The sequence below is a fragment of the Hippocampus guttulatus genome, chromosome 18 (assembly GCF_054856545.1).
Source record: "Hippocampus guttulatus isolate MCC_2025c chromosome 18, RoL_Hgut_1.0, whole genome shotgun sequence".
NCBI lineage: Eukaryota > Metazoa > Chordata > Actinopteri > Syngnathiformes > Syngnathidae > Hippocampus > Hippocampus guttulatus.
This window is the reverse complement of record NC_141278.1, coordinates 7,253,817-7,269,801: the sequence shown is the minus strand read 5'-3', so window position 1 is coordinate 7,269,801 and position 15,985 is coordinate 7,253,817. Positions and strand designations below refer to the sequence as shown.

General features: G+C 44.0%; 1 protein-coding gene across 3 annotated transcripts in view; it reads left to right on the top strand.

The window, feature by feature from the left end:
- rbms3 (RNA binding motif, single stranded interacting protein) overlaps positions 1 to 15,985 on the top strand; it is a 176,350-nt gene that overhangs the window by 127,178 nt on the left and 33,187 nt on the right. The gene's annotated exons all lie outside the window — the stretch shown is intronic.

Below are 15,985 nucleotides of genomic sequence, written 5' to 3'. Positions count from 1 at the left end.
AACAAACAAAAAAACATGGAACTCGAATTCATGTCGTTGCTAAGGCTGCGTGTTATGGGAAATACACTTTGGCGTTGGATTTCAATCAATTCTGTTCTAAATGAGATGCTCACAGATGACATTTCCAGGGTTTTTTTGTTTTTTGTTTTTTTGCTCGGTTTAAGAACAAACATGACACCTTCCATCAAAACGCTCGTGTGAAATTGAAAGGCGATATAAGGATGAACATTTTTAGTCCACCTCAACGCGGTTTCAACCAACTCTGGGTTGATATGTCCGTCTATTGAATGTCTGTCAAAATACCCCCGCCCCCCACCCCGCATATTGTAGTTGTGTGTAATCTGTTGGGGGCGACATGATCAGAAAATCCGACCATCACACTTTGTTCTGTCCAGCCGTGGCATGCGTCACACTAGTCCATCTGGCGAATGGCACTGCGATCGCTGCGGTAACTTGTGAGAGTTCCCTCAAGTTTGCAATAATAAAACGTAGAGTTTATTGTGGAAGGGAGGCAGGGGAGGGGGGGGGAGGTTCACAAACTGACTTGATCCAAAAGTGTCGTGTAATAACAGCACCAGTGGAACTCAATGAAACAACCGCTGCGGCCTGCAGCAGTTCTCTGTATGGAGTAGTTGAGCAGCCTCAATTTCAGTGCACGCAACAGAAGCGCCCGAGGCTGATCTTATTTTCTTTTCTCTCACTTTTACTCACTTTTCAAGCTCTTATGCTTTCAAGCGATTCAGTTATAAGGTCAGGTGTAGTGCATGGAGGCCACAGAATGTAAAAAATGTCCATGAATTCATAATAAAGCGTATTAATAATACATTTTTTTTCTTTTGCAAATGTAGCTGTGTGTAAGGCTTGTTAAATGAACGTGAGTCGAGAGGAGATGGTCCTCTCGGGTGCGTGAGCAGGGTTGACGTGACGGCAGGCAATCCGTAGCAGGATTGCCTTGGTTCTTGTCATTTGTTTCTTTTATAACCACTCATAGACACAGATATCATTTGATCTATAGTTATTGCTCAGAAGTTATTTTTGGGCAAACTCCCCCCCCTTCCCCGGGCAGGTATCAGTTACACTTGGCAAAGTCAATGTCACTGCGCTAGGATGCGGAGGGTGGTGAGATAAATCAAGCTGCTTCCACCCGTCCACCCCCCCCCCCCACCACCCCCAAAATAGCACGCAAACCTCCATTAGAAAGGGACACAGGCGGTGTGGGGACAAGCAGAGGTCACGGTAGTCAGCCAAGTTATTTCCGTCGCCATCACCAGACCTTCAGGAATGGACAGCCATTCATTCATCCAACGCTCTGCCAGCAGGGTAGGGGACAAAAAGGTGTGTATGAACCAAAGAACGAGGGTAGAAACTCTCACGTATGAGGACGGAAATGACAACTGCTATGTCAATGTTTTGTTTTCTGATCACCCGAGGCTATTTTTGTCTTTTTCTGTCTACACTGGCTTCCTACCGCAGCTGTAGGTCTACTTCCATTAAATCCACCGACATGGTGTTTCCGAAAACACCATGTCATGTACTTTTACCGCACTCCGATCAACAAAAGGAAACATCAAAAGGCTTGTAAAACGTTGATCTTTGTCAAGGCAAAATATCGAATAGAGCTCTCATTAGCTGTAACATTATTATGTATTTAATTTGGCCACGTATCGTGGATATAAGCACGGAGGACTAGTTTAGCACGGAGGACTAGTTTAGCACGTCCACGGCCTCGGGCTCTATTTTTGTCCTCATCCTACATCCAGTGCGGCGAGTGATGCAACTTAGGGCCACATGCAGGTTGGAGCAATATTGATAATTTCGTAGATGAGCGCAGGTCGGCAGATCTGACAGTGGGCGGATTGCCCCGTTGTGGGAGTTTTTACAGCTGAGTGGTTCCACCGCCAATCAAAGCGGCTTCTCTCAGTCTCACATGGTGCCATGGCACCATTCTCCGTACAATGTGAGTGAGTACTGTAATGATTATAGAATGATCTCACAATAACTGCTATGTAGGCTCTGTTTTGGATTTGTGGATTCTTGTTCAAGTGCATATTTTCTAAAATATCTCACGTGCGTGCGTGTGTGTGTGGAGTTTTTATTGTACAATTCTGACCCGTTTTTAAACTTGCACAGGAGAAATACCACATGGTTTTGAAGGGAAAAAAAACTAAAAATAATACTAAAACTAATTTTAAAAAGTAAACAAAAAGAAGCATTAAAAACAAACTGTTAAAAAAGAATAATAGTTACAGTCAAAATGAAAGAAACACAAATTACAGTCAAAACCTTGATCGTTATCATTTCTGTAAAACAATTTTTTATCGCGTTTTTGAAAGGGAAATTTGGTGGGATTTGACGGTGCGGTCGCACCTCATACTGTTTATGACTGGAGTCATCTTAGAGCATTCCACTGCTTTTGCAGGATAATGACTCAATATCTTGTTGACGAGGAGTACAAGACGTCCTGAATATTGCCGTTTTGTTTCCCCTACTTTTGCTCAGCTCATGGGGGGGTTTACTGGATAAAACATAACTGACTCTCATTATCATCAAAGCCTTCACATCCCTGTTGTAGGTGGCATCGGAAAGAGCACAGAAACTACACCAATCCCACCAGCAGGGGAAAAAAAATTGTCCCTCGCTACTTTCTTTGTACCTCTTTCACTCTAACACTCGCACATCAATAGTCCATTAGAAGTGTGTTGCTTTCATTACCTCCGGTTTGGCCCTAAGACAGCCTTCAGAGTGAAGTACAGCAGAGCAGAGCCAGCCAGGTTTGCGGTGCGTAGCGAGAGAATTCGGGTAATTGCCAGTACTCTGTTCTCTTTTCTCCCGTGCGCCAGGTGCAAAGTATGAATCGGTGCTATCAAGAGACCACCCCTGATGTTGCCGTGCTGCACTGCGTCTGACAACAGCTGCCTGTCCCCAGTCAAAGTACACGCTCAGGGAGGAAAACATAGAGCGGAATGGCCTCAGAGCGTAAAGGAAAAAAAACCCTAAAAGAACACATTTGCTCCACAATAGTAAGCGCCGTTAAGCAACAAAAACATTAACGTGAAACAAAAATATCGATTATGGTAGACGTAATGTGAGTACACGACAGTAATAAAATGATGTGGCGGACCAGATCTGGCCCCCGGGCCTTGACTTTGACACCAGTGCTTTATAGGGATCCGTCAATTACATTTTTTGGGGCAATTTGCAACTGTAAAACCAGTAGTCAAGATCATGCAGTCATTTTGGTGTTTTTCCGGACAGTAATGTTTGGTTGGTTGCAAAAAAAATATATATATATATATATATATATATATATGGTTACAATTCTTACAGTAGTGCATTTAAAAACAATGGGAGTAAAAATACCGTATTTCCCGCACCATAAGGCGCACTTAAAAGCATTACATTTTCTCAAAAGCCGACAGAGCGCCTTAAATATATTGTTAATGCTATATTTTATATTGCACTTTGATTGAACTGTGTACAGTTCTTTCTGAAACATTTATTTTGTGCAATGAAACACTTTGTTTTTTTCTCCCCCCCCCCCCCCCACCCCCCGCCCCCCAATTTTGCTGCTGTAGACTGCAAATTTCCCCAGTGTGGGACAAATAAAGGTTATCCTATCTTAAAATCCGATGCGCCTTATATCTGGATAAATATTCAGATTTCTTGGACGTAGTATTTTAAATGTTCTGTAAAGCGTTTTGTTGCTGCTGCAGCGGTTTTGAAAGCGCGATATAAATAAAGCTGTATTGTATTCCCTTCAGCGTAACTCCATCTAGTGGATGCATAACGCAACCTTAGCCACTATAGTTGCTTCTATTCCATGCGCCTTATAATGCGATGCGCCTTATATATGAAAACAGTTTTTAAATAGGCCCGTCATTGAATGTGTGCCTTATACTCCAAAGCGCCTTATAGTGCGGGAAATACGCTAATCTATTTCAAGGGCAAACTGTCGGCAGTATAAAACAACATTCCCGGTAAAGGAGAGGCCTGGTGCGTAATGGAGAAAATGCGATCGTCCAGATGTGTCGAACCAGTGAGAATTGACACATCCCGGTGCTCTTAATTACTTTTGACTCCTTTTCTCCTCAAACAGGCAGTTTTGATAATAGAGCCAACAGAGTCCCTCCTGATGCTGTTACACGTCCACAAACAGATTTAAGACCCACGTCGAACCAGTCAGGTTGTTTGTTTTTTTTTGGGCCCAGATCTAATCTGCGCTACGGATTCATCCAGATCAATTTTTCAGGATGTCTTATTTGTCGAGTGAGCTGCTGACTCTGTGGAGGGAGAGGCCTGACTGAGGAGCCACGTAGTCAGGGTATATCTAATTTCATGCTGCAAAGCAAATGGCCTCGGAGATCAAGGATTATACCGCAGATTTCCAAGTCGAGCCGCTATTGATTCACGGTGCCCCCTGGTGAACTCCACATTGTAGCTTCTTCGTGTAAGCTTTTAAATGCCGCTGCCTCATAAGTATCCAACCGCCCCACTTGAGATCCGCAGGGCCACGGTAAACGACCTCCTAAAAAAAATGATCATTTTGTTCTCTTTCAAGCCAACGATTTATTTTCTTCGATTGGAAAAGATTGATGCCCCATGCTGCACGTTCAGAGCTCAAGAAGTAAAACGTAAAATGCGCAAGTTGCGACTTGAAGTTGGAATTGTTTGAATCCGTCCAGGTGAACAGTTTTGAATTGGAATGTGGAAGTGGAGCAACTCATTTGTTTGAAAGAGGGTTTTTTTTTTTTTCAAATAATCCTGCTCACTTTTTAACGAGCTGCAAAGCATTGAAGTTAAGTAGAGAGGGCTAGCTAGCTAAAGATAGTCTAATAGTAACAACAACCAGATATAATACCAGCAAGTTCTATTATTACACTTAGCGTCCTAAGTTTCCATTTTTGGTCCTGCGTTCATCATCACATTTTTATTCCTTGCCATTTCTAATTCTGTAAAATGGTGGCATAACAAAAAACTAAAAAAGACAATAAAACACACTTCAAAGATGTTGTAAATTGTGTAGAGGCAAAAGACAAAGAGGAGAGGGGCCACTTTGCAGCCCAGCACCGCCCAACGCCACCAAAAATTTTTTTAGGGGGCATTACGAAAAAACTAACTGTTGCTGAGAGTACAACTTAGATAAATGTAGCTCTGAGGTCATTCTTTCCGACCTACCTTCTTTTGTTTGTTCAGCTCTTCCAAAAACATTAATAAATCAACAAAACAAAAAAAAAAAATCAACAATTCCCCACCAAAAAAACAACAACAACAAAACAGGGTTAAAGGGATTCCAGTGAGTGTTGTGGATCTTGGAACCGGATATTGGCACATCATTTGGTCAAATCAACCACAGGGAGTGTTAGATATTTGGCGGAAAGGAGAAAGCGTGCCCAAGCCCTCACTGTTCTCGCAGCCATTACAAACAAGAGTGGATTAGCCAGGAGACCCCCTGCTGAGAAAGCGAATGGGGAAAAATGAGAGGAAGGCCGTTTCTCTTCAGCATTATCTAAATAACAGGCTGGGGAATTCAATAAGTAGCGGCCTCATCAGACCTCATCAGCTTTCCCCAATTAAGGCCGCTCGGCGTGGCAGTTGGTGGCTCGGTTGCCATTGGTGACAGATGAGAACCGATTCGACGGCGTTGCTCGTCTGGGCTTGGCGCCGGGCGCCATCACGGTCTTATTTGTTTGCGTCGTAGGATTCTGCTGTGCCGGTCTCCGGATGTTCATTCTTGTCGTACGATGAGAAACTGCAGCCCACTTTGAACGACCTTGATTTGGCAATGGTGGCTCCTTGACAGAAAACTCGCGGGAAGAAGCAGTAGCTGCGCGTTAGCTCGCCGGGGCTTGGGAAGCTCCGAGATATCGATGTTGCCCTCCCACATTAGCGCTCAGTGTTTCCCCAAGGGTCAGGACACGTTGAGAACATGGCTCTCCCGTATTGATTCCGATCCATTAACGCCGACTGAGAAAAACAAAGCCTTTCATTAAATCCGAGAAAGTCAGAGCGACCCAAAAGAAGCTTTTCTGCCTCTGAATGTTTACCTGATTTGTATTTTTATTGTGACGCATGGCTGCTAAAGCTGATGAATGAATCAAGGGTGCTGAAATGTTGACTATTCCCTCGTTGGGAAAAAACGGCTCTCTTCGGTTTGTTATGATTGTAGGCAAACCAAAACCCAACCAAAGATTATAAAAGGAGACGATGTGAGATGCTGTCTCTTCGCGTTAATATGGTGACTCAAGGCAAGGCAAGACAGCTTCATTTCTTTACAGCAAGTGTGTCAAAGTCATTTTTGTCGTGGGCCACTTTGGAGTTACGTCATGACGACATTGAAACCGAATAAATGTTTAATCATCGCATTGTATTATTACTTGTACACAACAAATACAGTTGACGGATTACTGTTTTAAAATCAGTCAACTGTTTATTTCTTATTTGATTATCGTCCAAGTGAATATAAACAGGATAAAATAAATTATTGCAAAACTCAACGTTAGTTATTGCATGTGACAATTTGACATTTCGATCCAGATTTGAGCAGGGGTCATGGAAGATGACACGCATGATTTGCTGCCGCGGGCCACATAAAATGATGTGGCGGGACGGATCTGGCCCCCGGACCTTGGGTTTGACACCCGTGCTTTAGTGAAGTAAAAAATTAAAAAATATAATATTCTGAAAGATATCCTGTATTTTCAATTGTGATTCTGCTACCAGCTAATCTTCATAAAGGGTCGAAGTAACAGCTGATTAGGCGATTACGCGATCGGAATTTTTGGGCCCGTTTGCCGATCGATTACCGATCCCGACCACAAGATGCCCCATCTGTAATTAAAAAATAAATAAATAAATACGTGTTAGGTTGTGGTATATTGAAAAATATATATTTTTAAAAGGCATCATACTTAAAAGCAAAGAGCGAGACAAGGCAAAATCCATGCACGTCACGTCGACGACAACGGCAGACAAATATCAAGCCGGTTTTGCAACACCGCTTTGTGTGTTTGCGAAGCTGCTCTTTTTTGGATGAGGGGAAAAAAAACAAACAAACAAAGGAACGCTGTACCTGCAGCTTCTGTCAAGTGGCGGATCGTTCCTTTCATCGCGATGTTCATTACGGCCTCGGCAACACTCCACTGACAGCTGGAACACCGTCGCTGCAGCCGAGCAAATTTTCTCCCCTGTCACAAAAGTCACACGACCCCCCCCCCCCTCCGTTACCGCCCCAAATCATCCACGCCGCCACTCTTATCAATCCCCCGATCGCTGTGTGCGCGCATACAGTCTGGAAGGAACCTTGACCGTTAATCAACCACACAGGGCAGCATCGATCGTCAATCACCAGTGACATCATTGATCTGACTGGTGGTGCGGCAAGAGTCTTGTGCCCTCCGCCCGCGCTATAGTCAGGCTGTGACGTATCGATCACCTCTGGATACAGTATCGAGGCCTCTTTATTGGTAATTCATTTATCAGGGTGTAATTTCATTTTCTTTACTGTCTATAGCGGGGGTGCCCAACCAGTTGATCGCGAAAAAAAAAAGATTAGTGTGTGTGTTATTGATATTATATATTTTTGTGTTAGTGTACACTGCACACTAAGCATCCTATCACTTTGGCGTTCACAAAGAAAGTACAGTCAAACCTTGGTTTTCGACCATAATACGTTCCAGAAGGCTGTTCGAAAAACGGTTCGTTCGAAAAACGAAACCATGTTCTTTTAAAAAAAAAAAAAAAAAAAGTTGACACGAGGAAGCGCCATTTCCTCAAGTAACGAAGGCGAGAGGAGTCAAGTGGTGCATTCGAGTGCGCTCAGTTTGTTCGAGAACTGAAATTCAGTCGTCATCCGAGGCATAAAAAACTCAAAATTTTTGGTCGAAACCCGATTTGGTCGAGAACAGAGACGTTCGAAACTCAAGGTTTGACTATTTAAAAAAATAAAAATATAAAAGCATGTCGTCTTTAACCTACAGTGCCACATGACCTGCATCACCGGAAGTTGTCAGATGTTTTGTTTTTTGTTGTTGTTGTTCTTTTTTTGTATTACTCTCATTCAAAGTTTGTTTCATCTGCAATTGGCCGATAGCACTGGCAAAGAATGGCAATCCGGAGCGCCAGGAGAAGCATTTTCAAACGGTACACGTGAGCTATACGCTAGCGATGTACATGCAGTTAGCACGTTGCAAGGTCTCGACTAAGGTAGGCAGTTATTTCCTTTTCACACACTCTTATATCAACTTTATTTTTCTATTCCGTGCGTACGCCCGTGTGGTACCGGTCGATCCGGGGGGGGGGGGGGGGGGGGGGCGGGGGGGGGGGCTGCTTGAAAAATAGCTCTTTGGTCATAAAAGGTTGGGCACCCCTGGTCTATATCATTCTCACTGGACGCTCAATGGAAGGAAAGCGATTTAGCCCAAAGGCCCTGCTAATATTTTGTGGGGTGGGGTGAGGGTGGAGGGGGGGCTGCTTCTTGCGTTCATTTTCAAGCACATTTCTCGCCTTTGGAGCTGTCATAATCAATTTACAGGCAATGGTAGCCTAAAGGTTAAGGTTAAGTGAAAAGTTGTTTTGAATCCACGGACCAGCGCTGATAATAAACGGGAAGCACGGTAGCATTTAGATAGGCCGCGCAAATTCAATTTTTCGTTTGATTTCCTCTTTGGCCGACAATAGCGGGCTGTTTTAAAATGCACCTAGGGTGTGAATTTGCCGAACTCTTTAAATGTCAAGCGGAGCTGCCCCCAAAATAGCATGAATGACAGGCCAAAGCTCGCCTTTAAATGCGGCCGTCTATCAATCCAGTTCACCGTCATTCTTAAGGTTTGATTTTAATGTATTTGTGATCTTTTTTTTTGTTTTTGTTTTTTTTGAGGGGTTGACTTTGTTGGGAATGAATTTGGGTTTGTTTCTGTTTTTCAGCGCCCCACATTCATGTCTCATCTCAGTTTTCATCTGTTCCCTTTAGACTTGAACTTATTGTCAACCGGTCAGCTCCCAGCTCCCTCCCTACTTGTGTCTCATCCAAGTGTGCCTCGTTGTGCCCCCCCAATGAGCTTCATCCTGCTTTGCTTCCTTTTGCTACCATCGCCCCACAACCTCCTGACAAATTTTGAGTGGATAATAATATCCCATGATTGAGCGGTGCAATTTGGTGGTCACCCATTCATCCATTTCTCACACTGTTTGTCCTTATTGGAGTCGCGGGTGAGCTTTCCCAGCTGACTTCGGAGGGGGGGGGGGGGGAGAAATGGCACACCCTGGTCTGATTGCCAGCGATGGTCCTCAGAGATGCACGTGCGAGTAATTGTGCACCACTCATACCCACTCGGTGCACCGCAAATATATGCAACGCATTAAAAAAAAAAATCCAACTTAAGCTTGATTTACATTTTGTATTTTCCCCAAAAATTTGTCACAGTGATTATTACAAATTTCCCTTTCCATTCCACATTAATCAGCCTTGGCGGAGGTCTGTCTCCTTTCTGGTTCTTTTTGGTTTACTTGCAAAGCAACAAGGCCATCAACAATCTGATAAATGCTCGCTCAAGGTCAGGTGGATGGGCATTTATACAAAATTACAATCGGGATGATTCATCTCTGTAGATGGGGAGGCTTCACAGGTCACCGGAGGCGTTGGCAGTGTTATCCTACTCGGCTAACAGGGACAGGGTTAGTCTCGGCGTCGGCCCACACAGGCAGGAAGGCAGACAGGAGCAACATAAGAGAAAGCCCACAGGCGCAGTCTGTCCACCGTAGCTAAAACTGCCTGAGAACAAAATAAGACCAAAAAATTGAGATTTCAGTTTGCAGTTTGTACCAAAAGCCGTTATAAAACATAGACCGGTCAAGTTTATTTTTCTTTGGTCTATTATTATAGCTTCACTGTAACAGGTGTTTTTGGTCATTTATTGAACAAGTTAAAATGTCTACTAAAAGTATTTTGATTCATCTACCGGCTGTAGAATTATGACCACTTCCTGAATGTAAGGGAACCCCAGGAAATGCACTGCGGCTAACTGAAATAACCAAACTTGGAGCAAAACTCACACTACTATACATCAATGCAGTAAAATTGAACATGATTGTCTTTCTTAAAGCGTTCTATTTGCTACATCCCCAGCTTCTTATCCGAGCGATCAAATGTCGAGTGTGCACTATGCGTTGTCTTTCATGTTTGTTTTTTTTGTGCGCGGCAGTGAGTGGGATCTCAAATCATCCCACTTCAAATGAAGATAGAGCAGCGTAGCCTCTTAACGATTGCATCCCAAGCTAATATCATCCAGTTACTGTTATCAGCAATACAATCGTTGATTAGCAATCAGGAAATATCGATGTCCCATTACGAAGTCCGAGAAGGAATATCGAAGAGTAACTGAACTCAATGTGGTATAGAACAGCGGTCCCCAACGGACCGGTTTCATGTCGGACGATATTTTCAGGGACCGCCCTTTAAGGTTTGACGGATAAATACAACAAAATATGATGATGCATGAAAACGGTGGTGTTTTCGAAACATAATCACAAACCCGAATCATGCCACGAGGAACGTCCTATCTGGCTGCAACATATTTTGGTCACTATGGTAACATTGAAACGTGCCTTCAAAATAAGATACGTCGCAAATAAAAAGCGCATGAAAAATACGACTCACTATCGGCGAATATTATGCAGAGTGGGCTTGGTGTGTGGGAATCTCCCTTTGAGGTAAATCCGTATTTTAAGTAGGACTCCTGATACTGTCTTATTAAATGGAGCCTTCTTTTTCTTGAAAGTCGTAGGTTCCTCTTCTGTCTGCTGGCTGGGCCTTTTCCCCTTCCCAAAGACATTTGTATTTTTACTCATTTTGCTAGCTCCCGGGTTTCATTTTAGCGCTAACCCATCATGTGACCTGCGTCAAGAGTGACGTACTGTCGACGGATGTAACAGAGGATCTGGTTATTTTTCAAAATAAAACATCTTTCGGATTCCAAAATAAATGAAATGAGAATATTTACTTTGTAAGAACGCCGACTTTCCGAAAGCACCGCATGTGTCGGACACTCAAATCAGCCAGCAATCGAAAGTCGAGTGTTTTTGGTTGAAAGGTTTTGGTATTGGAGTTTGACAATATTCCAACGTAATTAAATGCATGAAAGTGGAGTGGCCGGTTGACTGGAAAAGCTCGACCAAGCCAAGCGAGTCGATTTTGGCTCACTTCCGTCCAAATGCATCCGAATGTCACTCATGTTGTTTTCTTAGCTGGGATGTTATTTTGACTCCGCCACACAAATATCGCTTTCACTCTCATACGATTCTAACTTTCAGCCAAGTACAATGTGGTCACGTGTAATTGCCACAACGGGCAGCTGTGTAAAGCAGGCCCGTTTTACTGGAAGCAAGATGTCGGCGTGATGGCTCTGGCCGTAAGTCAGTGCCCCTCTTTTAAAACGGGGGAACTGACAACAGAAAACCATAAAAACGGCACTTTACTGCTACGTTTAATTAAACGCCGTTGGCTCGTTCCGCTTTAAATGTAAATTTGTTCATCAGACTTTAGAGGGCCGCGGATATTCACATACCTCTGAGTTAAAATCAAGTTGAGGATAGATAGATAGATAGATAGATAGATAGATAGATAGATAGATAGATGCAATTGTGGGAGACTGCAGGAGATGGATTAGCATGTCAGCGCTAACCCACATCACATCACTCTTCAAGTGTTGCAACGGCTCATCGATCAGGCCTCTGCCACCCACGTTCATGGCTCTCGCCTTCCTGTAATCCATAATATTTCGGGCTTATAGTGGCTGGTGTGCCATAGGGGGGCCCTCTATGGGAAATGTGAAGTAATGGCAGATCAATCGCAGAGCGGAGGACCCGACTCGTTATGCCGCTCCCGTCTACCCCATGGCCTTGTCCTCATTATGGTGAGCTGGAGCCGAACCCGGCTGACTCTGGGTGAGGAGCAGAGTAGCATTTGATCGTTTGACCGTCAGCCAGGAGGGCACATAGATACAAACAAGCATTCGTACTTAGACTCACATGTACAAGATGGACAATTTAGAGTCCTCAATCAAGCTTGCATTCATTCATTTAAAACCGGGCCCAGCCCTCCATGAGATACGAACCAAGATCTCTCCCGAGTGTGAGGCGGATCGCTTGTCATAGCTGCCTGCTCAGATTTTTTTTCTCAATAACTCCCACTTCTCCTTTTTGTTGTACCTTCAGCCACGTTTTCCTCCCAGCGCCAACACTTTTTTTAATCGGGCCTCGGCACCGAGTCACGCGCGTCTTCTTCCCCGTCAGCAAAACCTCTTGCGGGCTCTTTGAATTTGCATGCTGAAGGATGCGAGGACAGTTTGGCCCTTGCGAGCAGTCTTGACTGTGATCTGTCGGAGGCGGGCCTTGAGGGCTGTAAATGGCATCGTTACATGGCGACGGATAGGTGGCAGTGTTTGAATTTTTTTTTTTTAGATTTGTTCGACACGGCATGCTGTTAAGAGCTCTTCTCATTCTTGAAAGGACTCAACTAGAACGTTTTTGTTTTGTTTTTTTTGAAATGGAGAAAAATATTGCCCTCACAGCAGATGCCAAAATAAACAGAATTCTCAATAGCCATACATTTTCTCTTTTTCTCTCTCTCGCCAGAACAATGCTGTCTGCTCAGTAATTTGCCATTCAAACGGTGTCGTTGGCGTGGTTGGCATGTGCGGTTTATTAATCTGGCTTCGGGGCGCGAATGATTGTGCTCCCTTGACTCCGCCTGGGCAGGAAATGCTGCATCTGCTATTTCAAGCTAGTTTTTTAATTTGGTTGTGAGGTTTTTCTTTGGAATGAATCCTGTTGACTGTCCGAGTGGTTTCGTACATTGATTTTCTAAGGGATATAGTAACTAATAGGAGCACATTCGACACTTAGCGAGTGTATTGTTTTCCGGTTTATTGCCTACCTTGGTGGTTTTTGCCACGTTAGTTTTTATTTCAAATGCCATCCGTGCACGGACCACTTCGTCAGAAGCTATTTCCACAAATGTGTTGCTTCTACTTTCTTCTCCTATTGTCTTCCTCTCTCTGACTGTGTCTCCCTCCCTCCCCCCGCCCCTCCCCCTTCTCCTTGCCATGTCTTTCCCACAAATACTGCCTTCCCAACGTGGGCAGACAGGTCAAGCCGGCTGATGGGAATCAGACAGTTGTTGATCCAATTAGAGATCCCCTCGAGCAGCGTCAGAGAACATCTGAATTCCAATAAAACAATGTCTTCTTCTTTCTTCATTATCCCTGTGCTCTCCCAACACGTCCTTGCAATAAAAACGGATCAAGACGTCCGAATGGCTTCTCAGAGATGCTTGACTCGAAGCAACGGGAACCCATAGACACCTCGAAATTAAGTTTCCTTTTGCTGCAGCTTTTTTTTACTTCGGTGCCTAAAATAAGTTATGTTCTCAAGCCTTTGAAAATTCAAGGAGTGATGCTTAAACTCTTACGGCATATGACGATCAATCCATCCACCTATCGATCTTCTTCGCTCGTGTAAAATGCATTTATTTGTCCTGCAAGATCTCCCCTTGCGGATGATGGAGTCAGTGCTGTTTAAATTTTTTTGATGATGGTGAGAATGATGAGGGGGGGGGGGGGGGCAGCATTTAAATCTTAAATGTTGCCACAGGGGGAAAATCGACTTTCTCCTTGTCAGGTTTTACGAATGTACTCACTAATTATATCCCTCAGTACCAGAATGATGGGAACAACCCCCCCACCCCCTGCACCCCCGTGTCTCCTTTACCATTAATGTCCTTCTGCCTAGCCTGGAAGGTTTTCCTTCATAAACACTTCTGTAATTCGTCATGCCATGTTTGCTTACATATTTGTCATTGTAAAATATCGCAATTTATCTGAATCCAGCTGTAACTTTGGCCCCCCCCGACCCCCGAGTGGAAATTATGAGCATTATGTTCTCTCACAACAGGCAATAAATGAGTAATTTCAACGAATCATTGCCATAGCCATACGTAGCTATTCCCATCGGTGCGCCGGTTGAAAACGGACGGCATGAATCACTCGTGAAGCGGAGGCGCAAGCTCCCGCCGTCTGTTGGTAGGTCGACAGAGAATCGATGTTCATGTTGCTTGCTCAGCAGCGAAGCATGTAGCATTGCTGCGATTTGTTGAATAATGCGGCGAGTTGCATGCGCTCTCTCTCTTTCTCTCTCTCTCTCATGTCACACCATGAAGCTGATGCAGCAATCGGCATCCTTTACACACACCCCACTGGGGAAACGCAAACTTAATCAGGGTAACCCCCACCACCAAAAAAAAAATTGCTTATTCACAGCTGAACTCGATCCCAGTTGACTTTGGGCCAGACACTGTCTTGCCACCAAGCTGGCCAGTTAGAGACGAACAACCATTCACACCTATCAACAATTTCGAGTCTTCATTAAACCAAAACGGATGTTATCTATTTGTTACTTATTTTTTAAAATTGTGGCGGGTAACGACATGCAAACTCTGCATACAAAGGCGCCCGGCTCGACATTTGATATCTGGATCTCTGAAGTATAAAGCCGACCAACGAAACACTTGCAGTTCAATCCCGTCCATCTCTCAGCGCGGCTGCTCTAACTGAAGTGACATCAGACAAAATAAAATAATCCACAAATCATGTTCGCTCATTAATGCCCAAATCATTTCATTAAGATGCACAAGTCCCCTGTCATGCGCTCTCATCACTTTTATTGGTGATTTATTCTCCTCAATTTACACAGCATTGGGTTTTTATTTCTTTTTTTTTCCTTCCTCCTGAAATGTGATACGTTCTCACTTTCAACGCCTTTTAACATCTCTGTGAGTGGAGATTACAGCGTCAGCAGTTCTTTTTGTTGGTGTCATCTCTGGCGCAGCCGCCTTGTCAACTGCCCGCGTCGTCACGAGTCGCCGGGCTCGTAATGCGAACGCGATGACAGGAGAGATGTCAGGTCCCTCGTAGGCCAACAGCTGCGCCGCAGCACTGTTTGGATAAAGCTCGCTGACGATTGAGAAGCTTCTCTTTCGATACCACCAATGAGCAATGTCTCCATCTTGGTGACCCTTATCCTCTTTACGGTTGTGCTAGTCAGCCTTAACAAAGAAATATTCGCACTTTAACCTTTTGAAATGGTCATACGCCAGCACGGTGGCCTCGCTACGGTGTTTATTTCATCTTTACTTATACATGTGGCAGCCCTTTTAGTTAGCGGACCTGCAAACATGGTGATGAGCAATTGTGATGAAGCGTGATTCATGACCGGCTCTAATTGCTGTACAACTCCTGTACAACGAAACCTACATGGGCGAAAATACCCCCTAGTGTGAAAAAATCTTCATGCATTAACACCATTCCCGCTTTCCTGCCCCCCATACAACGACAAAACCCCCTGTTGTGTTATACGAAATCTTTTTCTCTGCCCTTGCGATGAGATTCACTACAACGAAGTCTAATCGAACAGCGACCTCTACTGCTTCGTTCGGAAATGGCAACAGCCACCACCACACTGGTTTACACATGTGCAGTAGTCCAGGAAGTATTTGTTATTGTTAGATTCAAACTCAGCAAGAACGTTGCATTGCTAAAATGGCTATAAAACGGACCTTTGGATGTCAAGCAGCGAAGACAAGAAGAGCTCTGACGCTGGAAGAGAGGGTAAAAGTGATCAAAATGAAAGACTGAGGAAACAAAATAAAAAACATTATCCAAGAAATTGATGAAAGTGAAAGTGAATGCTGATCGTAAATTTCGCAATTTCTTTCCCATTTTCTTCTTTCTCCACTGACTATATGATGTGTCAAATAAGTGTATGCTTATACTTATGCACTATTGGAATAAAAATAAAGAGTACACTTACATTTCTGTGTCCGTGTACACATAAGTTTGTGTGTGTGTGTGTGTGTGTGTGTGTGTGTGTGTGTGTGTGTGTGTGTGTGTGTGTGTGTGTGTGTGTGTGTTTATATCTGAGATCAAATTTGCTA